A 24,902-nucleotide genomic window follows, 5' to 3' on the forward strand; every position below is an offset into this window, starting at 1 on the left:
ACAACATAAACACAATTTTAATAAAGCATAGGATAAAGCAACATAAATACAATTTAATAAAGCATAGGATAAAACAACATAAATGCAGTTTAATAAAGCATACAATAAAACAACATAAATACAATTTAATAAAGCATACAATAAAACAACATAAATACAATTTAATAAAGCATAGGATAAAACAACATAAATACAATTTAATAAAGCATAGGATAAAACAACATAAACACAATTTAATAAAGCATTGGATAAAACAACATAAATACAATTTAATAAAGCATAGGTTAAAACAACATAAATACAATTTAATAAAGTATAGGATAAAACAACATAAATACAATTTAATAAAGCATAGGTTAAAACAACATAAATACAATTTAATAAAGCATAGGATAAAACAACATAAATACAATTTAATAAAGCATAGGTTAAAACAACATAAATACAATTTAATAAAGCATAGGTTAAAACAACATAAATACAATTTAATAAAGGATAGGTTAAAACAACATAAATACAATTTAATAAAGCATAGGATAAAACAACATAAATACAATTTAATAAAGCATAGGATAAAACAACATAAATACAGTTTAATAAAGCATAGGTTAAAACAACATAAATACAATTTAATAAAGCATAGGATAAAACAACATAAATACCATTTAATAAAGCATAGGTTAAAACAACATAAATACAATTTAATAAAGCATAGGATAAAACAACATAAATACAATTTAATAAAGCATAGGATAAAAGAACATAAATAATATTTAATGAAGCATAGGATAAAACAACATAAATACAATTTAATGAAGCATGGGTTAAAACAACATAAATACAATTTAATAAAGCATAGGATAAAACAACATAAATACAATTTAATAAAGCATAGGATAAAACAACATAAACACAATTTATAAAGCATAGGATAAAACAACATAAATACAATTTAATAAAGCATAGGATAAAACAACATAAACAGAATTTAATAAAGCATAGGATAAAACAACCTAAATACAATTTAATAAAGCATAGGATAAAACAACATAAAAACAATTTAATAAAGCATAGGTTAAAACAAAATAAATACAATTTAATAAAGCATAGGATAAAACAACATAAATACAATTTAATGAAGCATAGGATAAAACAACATAAATACAATTTAATAAAGCATAGGATAAAACAACAAAATACAATTTAATAAAGCATAGGTAAAACAACATAAATGCAGTTTAATAAAGCATACGATAAAACAACATAAATACAATTTAATAAAACATAGGATAAAACAACATAAATACAATTTAATAAAGCATAGGATAATACAACATAAACACAATTTAATAAAGCATAGGATAAAACAACATAAATACAATTTAATAAAGCATACGATAAAACAACATAAAAACAATTTAAGAAAGCATAGGATAAAACAACATAAATACAATTTAATAAAGCATAGGATAAAACAACATAAACACAATTTTAATAAAGCATAGGATAAAGCAACATAAATACAATTTAATAAAGCATAGGATAAAACAACATAAATGCAGTTTAATAAAGCATACAATAAAACAACATAAATACAATTTAATAAAGCATACAATAAAACAACATAAATACAATTTAATAAAGCATAGGATAAAACAACATAAATACAATTTAATAAAGCATAGGATAAAACAACATAAACACAATTTAATAAAGCATTGGATAAAACAACATAAATACAATTTAATAAAGCATAGGTTAAAACAACATAAATACAATTTAATAAAGTATAGGATAAAACAACATAAATACAATTTAATAAAGCATAGGTTAAAACAACATAAATACAATTTAATAAAGCATAGGATAAAACAACATAAATACAATTTAATAAAGCATAGGTTAAAACAACATAAATACAATTTAATAAAGCATAGGTTAAAACAACATAAATACAATTTAATAAAGGATAGGTTAAAACAACATAAATACAATTTAATAAAGCATAGGATAAAACAACATAAATACAATTTAATAAAGCATAGGATAAAACAACATAAATACAGTTTAATAAAGCATAGGTTAAAACAACATAAATACAATTTAATAAAGCATAGGATAAAACAACATAAATACCATTTAATAAAGCATAGGTTAAAACAACATAAATACAATTTAATAAAGCATAGGATAAAACAACATAAATACAATTTAATAAAGCATAGGATAAAAGAACATAAATAATATTTAATGAAGCATAGGATAAAACAACATAAATACAATTTAATGAAGCATGGGTTAAAACAACATAAATACAATTTAATAAAGCATAGGATAAAACAACCTAAATACAATTTAATAAAGCATAGGATAAAACAACATAAAAACAATTTAATAAAGCATAGGTTAAAACAAAATAAATACAATTTAATAAAGCATAGGATAAAACAACATAAATACAATTTAATGAAGCATAGGATAAAACAACATAAATACAATTTAATAAAGCATAGGATAAAACAACAAAATACAATTTAATAAAGCATAGGTAAAACAACATAAATGCAGTTTAATAAAGCATACGATAAAACAACATAAATACAATTTAATAAAACATAGGATAAAACAACATAAATACAATTTAATAAAGCATAGGATAATACAACATAAACACAATTTAATAAAGCATAGGATAAAACAACATAAATACAATTTAATAAAGCATAGGACAAAACAACATAAATACAATTTAAAAAAGCATAGGATAAAACAACATAAACACAATTTAATAAAGCATAGGATAAAACAACATAAATACAATTTAATAAAGTATAGGATAAAACTAAATAAACACAATTTAATAAAGCATAGGATAAAACAACATAAATACAATTTAATAAAGCATAGGATAAAACAACATAAACACAATTTATAAAGCATAGGATAAAACAACATAAATACAATTTAATAAAGCATAGGATAAAACAACATAAACAGAATTTAATAAAGCATAGGATAAAACAACATAAATACAATTTAATAAAGCATAGTATAAAACAACATAAACAGAATTTAATAAAGCATAGGATAAAACAACATAAATACAATTTAATAAAGCATAGGATAAAACAACATAAATACAATTTAATAAAGCATAGGTTAAAACAACATAAATACAATTTAATAAAGCATAGGTTAAAACAACATAAATACAATTGAATAAAGCATAGGATAAAACAACATAAATACAATTTAATAAAGCATAGGTTAAAACAACATAAATACAATTGAATAAAGCATAGGATAAAACAACATAAATACAATTTAATAAAGCATAGGTTAAAACAACATAAATACAATTTAATAAAGCATAGGATAAAACAACATAAATACAATTTAATAAAGCATAGGATAAAACAACATAAACACAATTTAATAAAACATAGGATAAAACAACATAAATACAATTTAATAAAGCATAGGATAAAACAACATAAATACAATTTAATAAAGCATAGGTTAAAACAACATAAATACAATTTAATAAAGTATAGGATAAAACAACATAAATACAATTTAATAAAGCATAGGTTAAAACAACATAAATACAATTTAATAAAGCATAGGATAAAACAACATAAATACAATTTAATAAAGCATAGGTTAAAACAACATAAATACAATTTAATAAAGCATAGGTTAAAACAACATAAATACAATTTAATAAAGGATAGGTTAAAACAACATAAATACAATTTAATAAAGCATAGGATAAAACAACATAAATACAATTTAATAAAGCATAGGATAAAACAACATAAATACAGTTTAATAAAGCATAGGTTAAAACAACATAAATACAATTTAATAAAGCATAGGATAAAACAACATAAATACCATTTAATAAAGCATAGGATAAAACAACATAAATACAATTTAATAAAGCATAGGTTAAAACAACATAAATACAATTTAATAAAGCATAGGATAAAAGAACATAAATACAATTTAATAAAGCATAGGATAAAAGAACATAAATACAATTTAATGAAGCATAGGATAAAACAACATAAATACAATTTAATGAAGCATGGGTTAAAACAACATAAATACAATTTAATAAAGCATAGGATAAAACAACATAAATACAATTTAATAAAGCATAGGATAAAACAACATAAAAACAATTTAATTAAGCATAGGTTAAAACAAAATAAATACAATTTAATAAAGCATAGGATAAAACAACATAAATACAATTTAATGAAGCATAGGATAAAACAACATAAATACAATTTAATAAAGCATAGGTAAAACAACATAAATGCAGTTTAATAAAGCATACGATAAAACAACATAAATACAATTTAATAAAACATAGGATAAAACAACATAAATACAATTTAATAAAGCATAGGATAATACAACATAAACACAATTTAATAAAGCATAGGACAAAACAACATAAATACAATTTAATAAAGCATACGATAAAACAACATAAATACAATTTAATAAAGCATAGGACAAAACAACATAAATACAATTTTATAAAGCATAGGATAAAACAACATACATACAATTTAATAAAGCATGGGTTAAAACAACATAAATACAATTTAATAACGCATAGGATAAAACAACATAAATACTATTTAATAAATCATAGGATAAAACCACATAAATACAATTTAATAAAGCATAGGATAAAACAACATAAATACAATTTAATAAAGCATAGGATAAAACCACATAAATACAATTTAATAAAGCATAGGATAAAACAACATAAATACAATTTAATAAAGCATAGGATAAAACAAGATAGATGCAATTTAATAAAGCATAGGATAATACAACATAAATGCAGTTTAATAAAGCATACGATAAAACAACATAAATACAATTTAATAAAACATTGGATAAAACAACATAAATACAATTTAATAAAGCATAGGATGCTACAACATAAACACAATTTAATAAAGCATAGGATAAAACAACATAAATACAATTTAATAAAGCATAGGATAAAACAACATAAATACAATTTAATAAAGCATAGGACAAAACAACATAAATACAATTTAATAAAGCATAGGATAAAACAACATAAATACAATTTAATAAAGCATGGGTTAAAACAACATAAATACAATTTAATAAAGCATAGGATAAAACAACATAAATGCAATTTAATAAATCATAGGATAAAACCACATAAATACAATTTAATAAAGCATAGGATAAAACAACATAAATACAATTTAATAAAGCATAGGATAAAACCACATAAATACAATTTAATAAAGCATAGGATAAAACAACATAAATACAATTTAATAAAGCATAGGATAAAACAAGATAGATGCAATTTAATAAAGCATAGGATAAAACAACATAAATACAATTTAATAAAGCTTTCGATAAAACTACATAAATACAATTTAATAAAGCATAGGATAAAACAACATAAATCCCATTTAATAAAGCATAGCATAAAACAACATAAACACAATTTAATAAAGCATAGGATAAAACAACATAAATACAATTTAATAAAGCATAGGATAAAACAACATAAATACAATTTAATAAAGCATAGGATAAAACAACATAAACACAATTTAATAAAGCATAGGATAAAACAACATAAATGCAGTTTAATAAAGCATACAATAAAACAACATAAATACAATTTAATAAAGCATAGGATAAACCAACATAAATACAATTTAATAAAGTTTTCGATAAAACTACATAAATACAATTTAATAAAGCATAGGATAAAACAACATAAATCCCATTTAATAAAGCATAGCATAAAACAACATAAACACAATTTAATAAAGCATAGGATAAAACAACATAAATACAATTTAATAAAGCATAGGATAAAACAACATAAATACAATTTAATAAAGCATAGGATAAAACAACATAAAAACAATTTAATAAAGCATAGGTTAAAACAAAATAAATACAATTTAATAAAGCATAGGATAAAACAACATAAATACAATTTAATGAAGCATGGGTTAAAACAACATAAATACAATTTAATAAAGCATAGGATAAAACAACATAAATACAATTTAATAAAGCATAGGATAAAACAACATAAAAACAATTTAATAAAGCATAGGTTAAAACAAAATAAATACAATTTAATAAAGCATAGGATAAAACAACATAAATACAATTTAATGAAGCATAGGATAAAACAACATAAATACAATTTAATAAAGCATAGGATAAAACAACAAAAATACAATTTAATAAAGCATAGGTAAAACAACATAAATGCAGTTTAATAAAGCATACGATAAAACAACATAAATACAATTTAATAAAACATAGAATAAAACAACATAAATACAATTTAATAAAGCATAGGATAATACAACATAAACACAATTTAATAAAGCATAGGATAAAACAACATAAATACAATTTAATAAAGCATACGATAAAACAACATAAATACAATTTAATAAAGCATAGGACAAAACAACATAAATACAATTTAATAAAGCATAGGATAAAACAACATAAATACAATTTAATAAAGCATGGGTTAAAACAACATAAAAACAATTTAATAACGCATAGGATAAAACAACATAAATACTATTTAATAAATCATAGGATAAAACCACATAAATACAATTTAATAAAGCATAGGATAAAACAACATAAATACAATTTAATAAAGCATAGGATAAAACCACATAAATACAATTTAATAAAGCATAGGATAAAACAACATAAATACAATTTAATAAAGCATAGGATAAAACAAGAAAGATGCAATTTAATAAAGCATAGGATAATACAACATAAATGCAGTTTAATAAAGCATACGATAAAACAACATAAATACAATTTAATAAAACATTGGATAAAACAACATAAATACAATTTAATAAAGCATAGGATAATACAACATAAACACAATTTAATAAAGCATAGGATAAAACAACATAAATACAATTTAATAAAGCATAGGATAAAACAACATAAATACAATTTAATAAAGCATAGGACAAAACAACATAAATACAATTTAATAAAGCATAGGATAAAACAACATAAATACAATTTAATAAAGCATGGGTTAAAACAACATAAATACAATTTAATAAAGCATAGGATAAAACAACATAAATGCAATTTAATAAATCATAGGATAAAACCACATAAATACAATTTAATAAAGCATAGGATAAAACAACATAAATACAATTTAATAAAGCATAGGATAAAACCACATAAATACAATTTAATAAAGCATAGGATAAAACAACATAAATACAATTTAATAAAGCATAGGATAAAACAAGATAGATGCAATTTAATAAAGCATAGGATAAAACAACATAAATACAATTTAATAAAGCTTTCGATAAAACTACATAAATACAATTTAATAAAGCATAGGATAAAACAACATAAATCCCATTTAATAAAGCATAGCATAAAACAACATAAACACAATTTAATAAAGCATAGGATAAAACAACATAAATACAATTTAATAAAGCATAGGATAAAACAACCTAAATACAATTTAATAAAGCATATAATAAAACAACAAAAATACAATTTAATAAAGCATAGGTAAAACAACATAAATGCAGTTTAATAAAGCATACGATAAAACAACATAAATACAATTTAATAAAACATAGAATAAAACAACATAAATACAATTTAATAAAGCATAGGATAATACAACATAAACACAATTTAATAAAGCATAGGATAAAACAACATAAATACAATTTAATAAAGCATACGATAAAACAACATAAATACAATTTAATAAAGCATAGGACAAAACAACATAAATACAATTTAATAAAGCATAGGATAAAACAACATAAATACAATTTAATAAAGCATGGGTTAAAACAACATAAATACAATTTAATAACGCATAGGATAAAACAACATAAATACTATTTAATAAATCATAGGATAAAACCACATAAATACAATTTAATAAAGCATAGGATAAAACAACATAAATACAATTTAATAAAGCATAGGATAAAACCACATAAATACAATTTAATAAAGCATAGGATAAAACAACATAAATACAATTTAATAAAGCATAGGATAAAACAAGATAGATGCAATTTAATAAAGCATAGGATAATACAACATAAATGCAGTTTAATAAAGCATACGATAAAACAACATAAATACAATTTAATAAAACATTGGATAAAACAACATAAATACAATTTAATAAAGCATAGGATAATACAACATAAACACAATTTAATAAAGCATAGGATAAAACAACATAAATACAATTTAATAAAGCATAGGATAAAACAACATAAATACAATTTAATAAAGCATAGGACAAAACAACATAAATACAATTTAATAAAGCATAGGATAAAACAACATAAATACAATTTAATAAAGCATGGGTTAAAACAACATAAATACAATTTAATAAAGCATAGGATAAAACAACATAAATGCAATTTAATAAATCATAGGATAAAACCACATAAATACAATTTAATAAAGCATAGGATAAAACAACATAAATACAATTTAATAAAGCATAGGATAAAACCACATAAATACAATTTAATAAAGCATAGGATAAAACAACATAAATACAATTTAATAAAGCATAGGATAAAACAAGATAGATGCAATTTAATAAAGCATAGGATAAAACAACATAAATACAATTTAATAAAGCTTTCGATAAAACTACATAAATACAATTTAATAAAGCATAGGATAAAACAACATAAATCCCATTTAATAAAGCATAGCATAAAACAACATAAACACAATTTAATAAAGCATAGGATAAAACAACATAAATACAATTTAATAAAGCATAGGATAAAACAACCTAAATACAATTTAATAAAGCATATAATAAAACAACATAAATACAATTTAATAAAGCATAGGATAAAACAACATAAACACAGTTTAATAAAGCATACAATAAAACAACATAAATACAATTTAATAAAGCATAGGTAAAACAACATAAATGCAGTTTAATAAAGCATACGATAAAACAACATAAATACAATTTAATAAAACATAGAATAAAACAACATAAATACAATTTAATAAAGCATAGGATAATACAACATAAACACAATTTAATAAAGCATAGGATAAAACAACATAAATACAATTTAATAAAGCATACGATAAAACAACATAAATACAATTTAATAAAGCATAGGACAAAACAACATAAATACAATTTAATAAAGCATAGGATAAAACAACATAAATACAATTTAATAAAGCATGGGTTAAAACAACATAAATACAATTTAATAACGCATAGGATAAAACAACATAAATACTATTTAATAAATCATAGGATAAAACCACATAAATACAATTTAATAAAGCATAGGATAAAACAACATAAATACAATTTAATAAAGCATAGGATAAAACCACATAAATACAATTTAATAAAGCATAGGATAAAACAACATAAATACAATTTAATAAAGCATAGGATAAAACAAGATAGATGCAATTTAATAAAGCATAGGATAATACAACATAAATGCAGTTTAATAAAGCATACGATAAAACAACATAAATACAATTTAATAAAACATTGGATAAAACAACATAAATACAATTTAATAAAGCATAGGATAATACAACATAAACACAATTTAATAAAGCATAGGATAAAACAACATAAATACAATTTAATAAAGCATAGGATAAAACAACATAAATACAATTTAATAAAGCATAGGACAAAACAACATAAATACAATTTAATAAAGCATAGGATAAAACAACATAAATACAATTTAATAAAGCATGGGTTAAAACAACATAAATACAATTTAATAAAGCATAGGATAAAACAACATAAATGCAATTTAATAAATCATAGGATAAAACCACATAAATACAATTTAATAAAGCATAGGATAAAACAACATAAATACAATTTAATAAAGCATAGGATAAAACCACATAAATACAATTTAATAAAGCATAGGATAAAACAACATAAATACAATTTAATAAAGCATAGGATAAAACAAGATAGATGCAATTTAATAAAGCATAGGATAAAACAACATAAATACAATTTAATAAAGCTTTCGATAAAACTACATAAATACAATTTAATAAAGCATAGGATAAAACAACATAAATCCCATTTAATAAAGCATAGCATAAAACAACATAAACACAATTTAATAAAGCATAGGATAAAACAACATAAATACAATTTAATAAAGCATAGGATAAAACAACCTAAATACAATTTAATAAAGCATATAATAAAACAACATAAATACAATTTAATAAAGCATAGGATAAAACAACATAAACACAGTTTAATAAAGCATACAATAAAACAACATAAATACAATTTAATAAAGCATAGGATAAAACAACATAAATACAATTTAATAAAGCATAGGATAAAACAACATAAACACAATTTAATAAAGCATAGGATAAAACAACATAAATACAATTAAATAAAGCATAGGATAAAACAACATAAATACAATTTAATAAAGCATAGGTTAAAACAACATAAATACAATTTAATAAAGTATAGGATAAAACAACATAAATACAAATTAATAAAGCATAGGTTAAAACAACATAAATACAATTTAATAAAGCATAGGATAAAACAACATAAATACAATTTAATAAAGCATAGGTTAAAACAACATAAATACAATTTAAAAAAGCATAGGTTAAAACAACATAAATACAATTTAATAAAGGATAGGTTAAAACAACATAAATACAATTTAATAAAGCATAGGATAAAACAACATAAATACAATTTAATATAGCATAGGAAAAAACAACATAAATACAGTTTAATAAAGCATAGGTTGAAACAACATAAATACAATTTAATAAAGCATAGGATAAAACAACATAAATACAGTTTAATAAAGCATAGGTTAAAACAACATAAATACAATTTAATAAAGCATAGGATAAAACAACATAAATACCATTTAATAAAGCATAGGATAAAACAACATAAATACAATTTAATAAAGCATAGGTTAAAACAACATAAATACAATTTAATAAAGCATAGGATAAAACAACATAAATACAATTTAATAAAGCATAGGATAAAAGAACATAAATACAATTTAATGAAGCATAGGATAAAACAACATAAATACAATTTAATGAAGCATGGGTTAAAACAACATAAATACAATTTAATAAAGCATAGGATAAAACAACATAAATACAATTTAATAAAGCATAGGATAAAACAACATAAAAACAATTTAATAAAGCATAGGTTAAAACAAAATAAATACAATTTAATAAAGCATAGGATAAAACAACATAAATACAATTTAATGAAGCATAGGATAAAACAACATAAATACAATTTAATAAAGCATAGGTAAAACAACATAAATGCAGTTTAATAAAGCATACGATAAAACAACATAAATACAATTTAATAAAACATAGGATAAAACAACATAAATACAATTTAATAAAGCATAGGATAATACAACATAAACACAATTTAATAAAGCATAGGATAAAACAACATAAATACAATTTATTAAAGCATACGATAAAACAACATAAATACAATTTAATAAAGCATAGGACAAAACAACATAAATACAATTTTATAAAGCATAGGATAAAACAACATACATACAATTTAATAAAGCATGGGTTAAAACAACATAAATACAATTTAATAACGCATAGGATAAAACAACATAAATACTATTTAATAAATCATAGGATAAAACCACATAAATACAATTTAATAAAGCATAGGATAAAACAACATAAATACAATTTAATAAAGCATGGGTTAAAACAACATAAATACAATTTAATAAAGCATAGGATAAAACAACATAAATGCAATTTAATAAATCATAGGATAAAACCACATAAATACAATTTAATAAAGCATAGGATAAAACAACATAAATACAATTTAATAAAGCATAGGATAAAACCACATAAATACAATTTAATAAAGCATAGGATAAAACAACATAAATACAATTTAATAAAGCATAGGATAAAACAAGATAGATGCAATTTAATAAAGCATAGGATAAAACAACATAAATACAATTTAATAAAGCTTTCGATAAAACTACATAAATACAATTTAATAAAGCATAGGATAAAACAACATAAATCCCATTTAATAAAGCATATCATAAAACAACATAAACACAATTTAATAAAGCATAGGATAAAACAACATAAATACAATTTAATAAAGCATAGGATAAAACAACATAAATACAATTTAATAAAGCATAGGATAAAACAACATAAACACAATTTAAGAAAGCATAGGATAAAACAACATAAATACAATTTAACAAAGCATAGGATAAAACAACATAAATGCAGTTTAATAAAGCATACAATAAAACAACATAAATACAATTTAATAAAGCATAGGATAAACCAACATAAATACAATTTAATAAAGCATAGGTTAAAACAACATAAATACAATTTAATAAAGCATAGGATAAAACAACATAAAAACAATTTAATAAAGCATAGGTTAAAACAAAATAAATACAATTTAATAAAGCATAGGATAAAACAACATAAATACAATTTAATGAAGCATGGGTTAAAACAACATAAATACAAATTAATAAAGCATAGGATAAAACAACATAAATACAATTTAATAAAGCATAGGATAAAACAACATAAAAACAATTTAATAAAGCATAGGTTAAAACAAAATAAATACAATTTAATAAAGCATAGGATAAAACAACATAAATACAATTTAATGAAGCATAGGATAAAACAACATAAATACAATTTAATAAAGCATAGGATAAAACAACAAAAATACAATTTAATAAAGCATAGGTAAAACAACATAAATGCAGTTTAATAAAGCATACGATAAAACAACATAAATACAATTTAATAAAACATAGAATAAAACAACATAAATACAATTTAATAAAGCATAGGATAATACAACATAAACACAATTTAATAAAGCATAGGATAAAACAACATAAATACAATTTAATAAAGCATACAATAAAACAACATAAATACAATTTAATAAAGCATAGGACAAAACAACATAAATACAATTTAATAAAGCATAGGATAAAACAACATAAATACAATTTAATAAAGCATGGGTTAAAACAACATAAATACAATTTAATAACGCATAGGATAAAACAACATAAATACTATTTAATAAATCATAGGATAAAACCACATAAATACAATTTAATAAAGCATAGGATAAAACAACATAAATACAATTTAATAAAGCATAGGATAAAACCACATAAATACAATTTAATAAAGCATAGGATAAAACAACATAAATACAATTTAATAAAGCATAGGATAAAACAAGATAGATGCAATTTAATAAAGCATAGGATAATACAACATAAATGCAGTTTAATAAAGCATACGATAAAACAACATAAATACAATTTAATAAAACATTGGATAAAACCACATAAATACAATTTAATAAAGCATAGGATAAAACAACATAAATACAATTTAATAAAGCATAGGATAAAACCACATAAATACAATTTAATAAAGCATAGGATAAAACAACATAAATACAATTTAATAAAGCATAGGATAAAACAACATAAATACAATTTAATAAAGCATAGGTTAAAACAACATAAATACAATTTAATAAAGCATAGGATAAAACAACATAAATACAATTTAATAAAGCATAGGATAAAAGAACATAAATACAATTTAATGAAGCATAGGATAAAACAACATAAATACAATTTAATGAAGCATGGGTTAAAACAACATAAATACAATTTAATAAAGCATACGATAAAACAACATAAATACAACTTAATAAAACATAGGATAAAACAACATAAATACAATTTAATAAAGCATAGGATAATACAACATAAACACAATTTAATAAAGCATAGGATAAAACAACATAAACACAATTTAATAAAGCATAGGATAAAACAACATAAATACAATTTAATAAAGCATAGGACAAAACAACATAAATACAATTTAATAAAGCATAGGATAAAACAACATAAATACAATTTAATAAAGCATGGGTTAAAACAACATAAATACAATTTAATAAAGCATAGGATAAAACCACATAAATACAATTTAATAAAGCATAGGATAAAACAACATAAATACAATTTAATAAAGCATAGGACAAAACAACATAAATACAATTTAATAAAGCATAGGATAAAACAACATAAATACAATTTAATAAAGCATGGGTTAAAACAACATAAATACAATTTAATAAAGCATAGGATAAAACCACATAAATACAATTTAATAAAGCATAGGATAAAACAACATAAATACAATTTAATAAAGCATAGGATAAAACAAGATAGATGCAATTTAATAAAGCATAGGATAAAACAACATAAACACAATTTAATAAAGCTTTCGATAAAACTACATAAATACAATTTAATAAAGCATAGGATAAAACAACATAAATCCCATTTAATAAAGCATAGCATAAAACAACATAAACACAATTTAATAAAGCATAGGATAAAACAACATAAATACAATTTAATAAAGCATAGGATAAAACAACATAAATACAATTTAATAAAGCATAGGATAAAACAACATAAACACAATTTAATAAAGCATAGGATAAAACAACATAAATACAATTTAATAAAGCATAGGATAAAACAACATAAATGCAGTTTAATAAAGCATACAATAAAACAACATAAATACAATTTAATAAAGCATACAATAAAACAACATAAAAACAATTTAATAAAGCATAGGATAAAACAACATAAATGCAATTTAATAAAGCATAGGATAAAACAACATAAACACAATTTAATAAAGCATAGGATAAAACAACATAAATACAATTTAATAAAGCATAGGATAAAACAACATAAATACAATTTAATAAAGCATAGGATAAAACAACATAAATACAATTTAATAAAGCATAAGTTAAAACAACATAAATACAATTTAATAAAGTATAGGATAAAACAACATAAATACAATTTAATAAAGCATAGGTTAAAACAACATAAATACAATTTAATAAAGCATAGGATAAAACAACATAAATACAATTTAATAAAGCATAGGATAAAACAACATAAACACAATTTTAATAAAGCATAGGATAAAACAACATAAATACAATTTAATAAAGCATAGGATAAAACAACATGAATGCAGTTTAATAAAGCATACAATAAAACAACATAAATACAATTTAATAAAGCATACAATAAAACAACATAAATACAATTTAATAAAGCATAGGATAAAACAACATAAATACAATTTAATAAAGCATAGGATAAAACAACATAAACACAATTTAATAAAGCATAGGATAAAACAACATAAATACAATTTAATAAAGCATAGGATAAAACAACATAAATACAATTTAATAAAGCATAGGTTAAAACAACATAAATACAATTTAATAAAGTATAGGATAAAACAACATAAATACAATTTAATAAAGCATAGGTTAAAACAACATAAATACAATTTAATAAAGCATAGGATAAAACAACATAAATACAATTTAATAAAGCATAGGTTAAAACAACATAAATACAATTTAATAAAGCATAGGTTAAAACAACATAAATACAATTTAATAAAGGATAGGTTAAAACAACATAAATACAATTTAATAAAGCATAGGATAAAACAACATAAATACAATTTAATAAAGCATAGGATAAAACAACATAAATACAGTTTAATAAAGCATAGGTTAAAACAACATAAATACAATTTAATAAAGCATAGGATAAAACAACATAAATACCATTTAATAAAGCATAGGTTAAAACAACATAAATACAATTTAATAAAGCATAGGATAAAACAACATAAATACAATTTAATAAAGCATAGGATAAAAGAACATAAATAATATTTAATGAAGCATAGGATAAAACAACATAAATAAAATTTAATGAAGCATGGGTTAAAACAACATAAATACAATTTAATAAAGCATAGGATAAAACAACATAAATACAATTTAATAAAGCATAGGATAAAACAACATAAAAACAATTTAATAAAGCATAGGTTAAAACAAAATAAATACAATTTAATAAAGCATAGGATAAAACAACATAAATACAATTTAATGAAGCATAGGATAAAACAACATAAATACAATTTAATAAAGCATAGGATAAAACAACAAAATACAATTTAATAAAGCATAGGTAAAACAACATAAATGCAGTTTAATAAAGCATACGATAAAACAACATAAATACAATTTAATAAAACATAGGATAAAACAACATAAATACAATTTAATAAAGCATAGGATAATACAACATAAACACAATTTAATAAAGCATAGGATAAAACAACATAAATACAATTTAATAAAGCATACGATAAAACAACATAAATACAATTTAATAAAGCATAGGATAAAACAACATAAATACAATTTAATAAAGCATAGGATAAAACAACATAAACACAATTTTAATAAAGCATAGGATAAAGCAACATAAATACAATTTAATAAAGCATAGGATAAAACAACATAAATGCAGTTTAATAAAGCATACAATAAAACAACATAAATACAATTTAATAAAGCATACAATAAAACAACATAAATACAATTTAATAAAGCATAGGATAATACAACATAAATACAATTTAATAAAGCATAGGACAAAACAACATAAATACAATTTAATAAAGCATAGGATAAAACAACATAAATACAATTTAATAAAGCATGGGTTAAAACAACATAAATACAATTTAATAACGCATAGGATAAAACAACATAAATACTATTTAATAAATCATAGGATAAAACCACATAAATACAATTTAATAAAGCATAGGATAAAACAACATAAATACAATTTAATAAAGCATAGGATAAAACCACATAAATACAATTTAATAAAGCATAGGATAAAACAACATAAATACAATTTAATAAAGCATAGGATAAAACAAGATAGATGCAATTTAATAAAGCATAGGATAATACAACATAAATGCAGTTTAATAAAGCATACGATAAAACAACATAAATACAATTTAATAAAACATTGGATAAAACAACATAAATACAATTTAATAAAGCATAGGATAATACAACATAAACACAATTTAATAAAGCATAGGATAAAACAACATAAATACAATTTAATAAAGCATAGGATAAAACAACATAAATACAATTTAATAAAGCATAGGACAAAACAACATAAATACAATTTAATAAAGCATAGGATAAAACAACATAAATACAATTTAATAAAGCATGGGTTAAAACAACACAAATACAATTTAATAAAGCATAGGATAAAACAACATAAATGCAATTTAATAAATCATAGGATAAAACCACATAAATACAATTTAATAAAGCATAGGATAAAACAACATAAATACAATTTAATAAAGCATAGGATAAAACCACATAAATACAATTTAATAAAGCATAGGATAAAACAACATAAATACAATTTAATAAAGCATAGGATAAAACAACATAAATACAATTTAATAAAGCATAGGTTAAAACAACATAAATACAATTTAATAAAGCATAGGATAAAACAACATAAATACAATTTAATAAAGCATAGGATAAAAGAACATAAATACAATTTAATGAAGCATAGGATAAAACAACATAAATACAATTTAATGAAGCATGGGTTAAAACAACATAAATACAATTTAATAAAGCATACGATAAAACAACATAAATACAACTTAATAAAACATAGGATAAAACAACATAAATACAATTTAATAAAGCATAGGATAATACAACATAAACACAATTTAATAAAGCATAGGATAAAACAACATAAACACAATTTAATAAAGCATAGGATAAAACAACATAAATACAATTTAATAAAGCATAGGACAAAACAACATAAATACAATTTAATAAAGCATACGATAAAACAACATAAATACAATTTAATAAAGCATGGGTTAAAACAACATAAATACAATTTAATAAAGCATAGGATAAAACAACATAAATGCAATTTAATAAATCATAGGATAAAACCACATAAATACAATTTAATAAAGCATAGGATAAAACAACATAAATACAATTTAATAAAGCATAGGATAAAACCACATAAATACAATTTAATAAAGCATAGGATAAAACAACATAAATACAATTTAATAAAGCATAGGATAAAACAAGATAGATGCAATTTAATAAAGCATAGGATAAAACAACATAAACACAATTTAATAAAGCTTTCGATAAAACTACATAAATACAATTTAATAAAGCATAGGATAAAACAACATAAATCCCATTTAATAAAGCATAGCATAAAACAACATAAACACAATTTAATAAAGCATAGGATAAAACAACATAAATACAATTTAATAAAGCATAGGATAAAACAACATAAATACAATTTAATAAAGCATAGGATAAAACAACATAAACACAATTTAATAAAGCATAGGATAAAACAACATAAATACAATTTAATAAAGCATAGGATAAAACAACATAAATGCAGTTTAATAAAGCAAACAATAAAACAACATAAATACAATTTAATAAAGCATACAATAAAACAACATAAAAACAATTTAATAAAGCATAGGATAAAACAACATAAATGCAATTTAATAAAGCATAGGATAAAACAACATAAACACAATTTAATAAAGCATAGGATAAAACAACATAAATGCAATTTAATAAAGCATAGGATAAAACAACATAAATACAATTTAATAAAGCATAGGATAAAACAACATAAATACAATTTAATAAAGCATAGGATAAAACAACATAAAAACAATTTAATAAAGCATAGGTTAAAACAAAATAAATACAATTTAATAAAGCATAGGATAAAACAACATAAATACAATTTAATGAAGCATAGGATAAAACAACATAAATACAATTTAATAAAGCATAGGATAAAACAACAAAAATACAATTTAATAAAGCATAGGTAAAACAACATAAATGCAGTTTAATAAAGCATACGATAAAACAACATAAATACAATTTAATAAAACATAGAATAAAACAACATAAATACAATTTAATAAAGCATAGGATAATACAACATAAACACAATTTAATAAAGCATAGGATAAAACAACATAAATACAATTTAATAAAGCATACGATAAAACAACATAAATACAATTTAATAAAGCATAGGACAAAACAACATAAATACAATTTAATAAAGCATAGGATAAAACAACATAAATACAATTTAATAAAGCATGGGTTAAAACAACATAAATACAATTTAATAACGCATAGGATAAAACAACATAAATACTATTTAATAAATCATAGGATAAAACCACATAAATACAATTTAATAAAGCATAGGATAAAACAACATAAATACAATTTAATAAAGCATAGGATAAAACCACATAAATACAATTTAATAAAGCATAGGATAAAACAACATAAATACAATTTAATAAAGCATAGGATAAAACAAGATAGATGCAATTTAATAAAGCATAGGATAATACAACATAAATGCAGTTTAATAAAGCATACGATAAAACAACATAAATACAATTTAATAAAACATTGGATAAAACAACATAAATACAATTTAATAAAGCATAGGATAATACAACATAAACACAATTTAATAAAGCATAGGATAAAACAACATAAATACAATTTAATAAAGCATAGGATAAAACAACATAAATACAATTTAATAAAGCATAGGACAAAACAACATAAATACAATTTAATAAAGCATAGGATAAAACAACATAAATACAATTTAATAAAGCATGGGTTAAAACAACATAAATACAATTTAATAAAGCATAGGATAAAACAACATAAATGCAATTTAATAAATCATAGGATAAAACCACATAAATACAATTTAATAAAGCATAGGATAAAACAACATAAATACAATTTAATAAAGCATAGGATAAAACCACATAAATACAATTTAATAAAGCATAGGATAAAACAACATAAATACAATTTAATAAAGCATAGGATAAAACAAGATAGATGCAATTTAATAAAGCATAGGATAAAACAACATAAATACAATTTAATAAAGCTTTCGATAAAACTACATAAATACAATTTAATAAAGCATAGGATAAAACAACATAAATCCCATTTAATAAAGCATAGCATAAAACAACATAAACACAATTTAATAAAGCATAGGATAAAACAACCTAAATACAATTTAATAAAGCATAGAATAAAACAACATAAATACAATTTAATAAAGCATAGGATAAAACAACATAAACACAGTTTAATAAAGCATACAATAAAACAACATAAATACAATTTAATAAAGCATAGGATAAAACAACATAAATACAATTTAATAAAGCATAGGATAAAACAACATAAACACAATTTAATAAAGCATAGGATAAAACAACATAAATACAATTAAATAAAGCATAGGATAAAACAACATAAATACAATTTAATAAAGCATAGGTTAAAACAACATAAATACAATTTAATAAAGTATAGGATAAAACAACATAAATACAAATTAATAAAGCATAGGTTAAAACAACATAAATACAATTTAATAAAGCATAGGATAAAACAACATAAATACAATTTAATAAAGCATAGGTTAAAACAACATAAATACAATTTAAAAAAGCATAGGTTAAAACAACATAAATACAATTTAATAAAGGATAGGTTAAAACAACATAAATACAATTTAATAAAGCATAGGATAAAACAACATAAATACAATTTAATATAGCATAGGAAAAAACAACATAAATACAGTTTAATAAAGCATAGGTTGAAACAACATAAATACAATTTAATAAAGCATAGGATAAAACAACATAAATACAGTTTAATAAAGCATAGGTTAAAACAACATAAATACAATTTAATAAAGCATAGGATAAAACAACATAAATACCATTTAATAAAGCATAGGATAAAACAACATAAATACAATTTAATAAAGCATAGGTTAAAACAACATAAATACAATTTAATAAAGCATAGGATAAAACAACATAAATACAATTTAATAAAGCATAGGATAAAAGAACATAAATACAATTTAATGAAGCATAGGATAAAACAACATAAATACAATTTAATGAAGCATGGGTTAAAACAACATAAATACAATTTAATAAAGCATAGGATAAAACAACATAAATACAATTTAATAAAGCATAGGATAAAACAACATAAAAACAATTTAATAAAGCATAGGTTAAAACAAAATAAATACAATTTAATAAAGCATAGGATAAAACAACATAAATACAATTTAATGAAGCATAGGATAAAACAACATAAATACAATTTAATAAAGCATAGGTAAAACAACATAAATGCAGTTTAATAAAGCATACGATAAAACAACATAAATACAATTTAATAAAACATAGGATAAAACAACATAAATACAATTTAATAAAGCATAGGATAATACAACATAAACACAATTTAATAAAGCATAGGATAAAACAACATAAATACAATTTATTAAAGCATACGATAAAACAACATAAATACAATTTAATAAAGCATAGGACAAAACAACATAAATACAATTTTATAAAGCATAGGATAAAACAACATACATACAATTTAATAAAGCATAGGTAAAACAACATAAATGCAGTTTAATAAAGCATACGATAAAACAACATAAATACAATTTAATAAAACATAGGATAAAACAACATAAATACAATTTAATAAAGCATAGGATAACACAACATAAACACAATTTAATAAAGCATAGGATAAAACAACATAAATACAATTTAATAAAGCATACGATAAAACAACATAAATACAATTTAATAAAGCATAGGATAAAACAACATAAATACAATTTAATAAAGCATAGGATAAAACAACATAAACACAATTTTAATAAAGCATAGGATAAAGCAACATAAATACAATTTAATAAAGCATAGGATAAAACAACATAAATGCAGTTTAATAAAGCATACAATAAAACAACATAAATACAATTTAATAAAGCATACAATAAAACAACATAAATACAATTTAATAAAGCATAGGATAATACAACATAAATACAATTTAATAAAGCATAGGACAAAACAACATAAATACAATTTAATAAAGCATAGGATAAAACAACATAAATACAATTTAATAAAGCATGGGTTAAAACAACATAAATACAATTTAATAACGCATAGGATAAAACAACATAAATACTATTTAATAAATCATAGGATAAAACCACATAAATACAATTTAATAAAGCATAGGATAAAACAACATAAATACAATTTAATAAAGCATAGGATAAAACCACATAAATACAATTTAATAAAGGATAGGATAAAACAACATAAATACAATTTAATAAAGCATAGGATAAAACAAGATAGATGCAATTTAATAAAGCATAGGATAATACAACATAAATGCAGTTTAATAAAGCATACGATAAAACAACATAAATACAATTTAATAAAACATTGGATAAAACAACATAAATACAATTTAATAAAGCATAGGATAATACAACATAAACACAATTTAATAAAGCATAGGATAAAACAACATAAATACAATTTAATAAAGCATAGGATAAAACAACATAAATACAATTTAATAAAGCATAGGACAAAACAACATAAATACAATTTAATAAAGCATAGGATAAAACAACATAAATACAATTTAATAAAGCATGGGTTAAAACAACATAAATACAATTTAATAAAGCATAGGATAAAACAACATAAATGCAATTTAATAAATCATAGGATAAAACCACATAAATACAATTTAATAAAGCATAGGATAAAACAACATAAATACAATTTAATAAAGCATAGGATAAAACCACATAAATACAATTTAATAAAGCATAGGATAAAACAACATAAATACAATTTAATAAAGCATAGGATAAAACAACATAAATACAATTTAATAAAGCATAGGTTAAAACAACATAAATACAATTTAATAAAGCATAGGATAAAACAACATAAATACAATTTAATAAAGCATAGGATAAAAGAACATAAATACAATTTAATGAAGCATAGGATAAAACAACATAAATACAATTTAATGAAGCATGGGTTAAAACAACATAAATACAATTTAATAAAGCATACGATAAAACAACATAAATACAACTTAATAAAACATAGGATAAAACAACATAAATACAATTTAATAAAGCATAGGATAATACAACATAAACACAATTTAATAAAGCATAGGATAAAACAACATAAACACAATTTAATAAAGCATAGGATAAAACAACATAAATACAATTTAATAAAGCATAGGACAAAACAACATAAATACAATTTAATAAAGCATAGGATAAAACAACATAAATACAATTTAATAAAGCATGGGTTAAAACAACATAAATACAATTTAATAAAGCATAGGATAAAACAACATAAATGCAATTTAATAAATCATAGGATAAAACCACATAAATACAATTTAATAAAGCATAGGATAAAACAACATAAATACAATTTAATAAAGCATAGGATAAAACCACATAAATACAATTTAATAAAGCATAGGATAAAACAACATAAATACAATTTAATAAAGCATAGGATAAAACAAGATAGATGCAATTTAATAAAGCATAGGATAAAACAACATAAACACAATTTAATAAAGCTTTCGATAAAACTACATAAATACAATTTAATAAAGCATAGGATAAAACAACATAAATCCCATTTAATAAAGCATAGCATAAAACAACATAAACACAATTTAATAAAGCATAGGATAAAACAACATAAATACAATTTAATAAAGCATAGGATAAAACAACATAAATACAATTTAATAAAGCATAGGATAAAACAACATAAACACAATTTAATAAAGCATAGGATAAAACAACATAAATACAATTTAATAAAGCATAGGATAAAACAACATAAATGCAGTTTAATAAAGCATACAATAAAACAACATAAATACAATTTAATAAAGCATACAATAAAACAACATAAAAACAATTTAATAAAGCATAGGATAAAACAACATAAATGCAATTTAATAAAGCATAGGATAAAACAACATAAACACAATTTAATAAAGCATAGGATAAAACAACATAAATGCAATTTAATAAAGCATAGGATAAAACAACATAAATACAATTTAATAAAGCATAGGATAAAACAACATAAATACAATTTAATAAAGCATAGGATAAAACAACATAAAAACAATTTAATAAAGCATAGGTTAAAACAAAATAAATACAATTTAATAAAGCATAGGATAAAACAACATAAATACAATTTAATGAAGCATAGGATAAAACAACATAAATACAATTTAATAAAGCATAGGATAAAACAACAAAAATACAATTTAATAAAGCATAGGTAAAACAACATAAATGCAGTTTAATAAAGCATACGATAAAACAACATAAATACAATTTAATAAAACATAGAATAAAACAACATAAATACAATTTAATAAAGCATAGGATAATACAACATAAACACAATTTAATAAAGCATAGGATAAAACAACATAAATACAATTTAATAAAGCATACGATAAAACAACATAAATACAATTTAATAAAGCATAGGACAAAACAACATAAATACAATTTAATAAAGCATAGGATAAAACAACATAAATACAATTTAATAAAGCATGGGTTAAAACAACATAAATACAATTTAATAACGCATAGGATAAAACAACATAAATACTATTTAATAAATCATAGGATAAAACCACATAAATACAATTTAATAAAGCATAGGATAAAACA

Source organism: Phyllobates terribilis, unplaced genomic scaffold (genome assembly GCF_046119375.1).
Source record: "Phyllobates terribilis strain yellow unplaced genomic scaffold, ASM4611937v1 Scaffold_1__5_contigs__length_1240528914, whole genome shotgun sequence".
NCBI classification, from domain to species: domain Eukaryota; kingdom Metazoa; phylum Chordata; class Amphibia; order Anura; family Dendrobatidae; genus Phyllobates; species Phyllobates terribilis.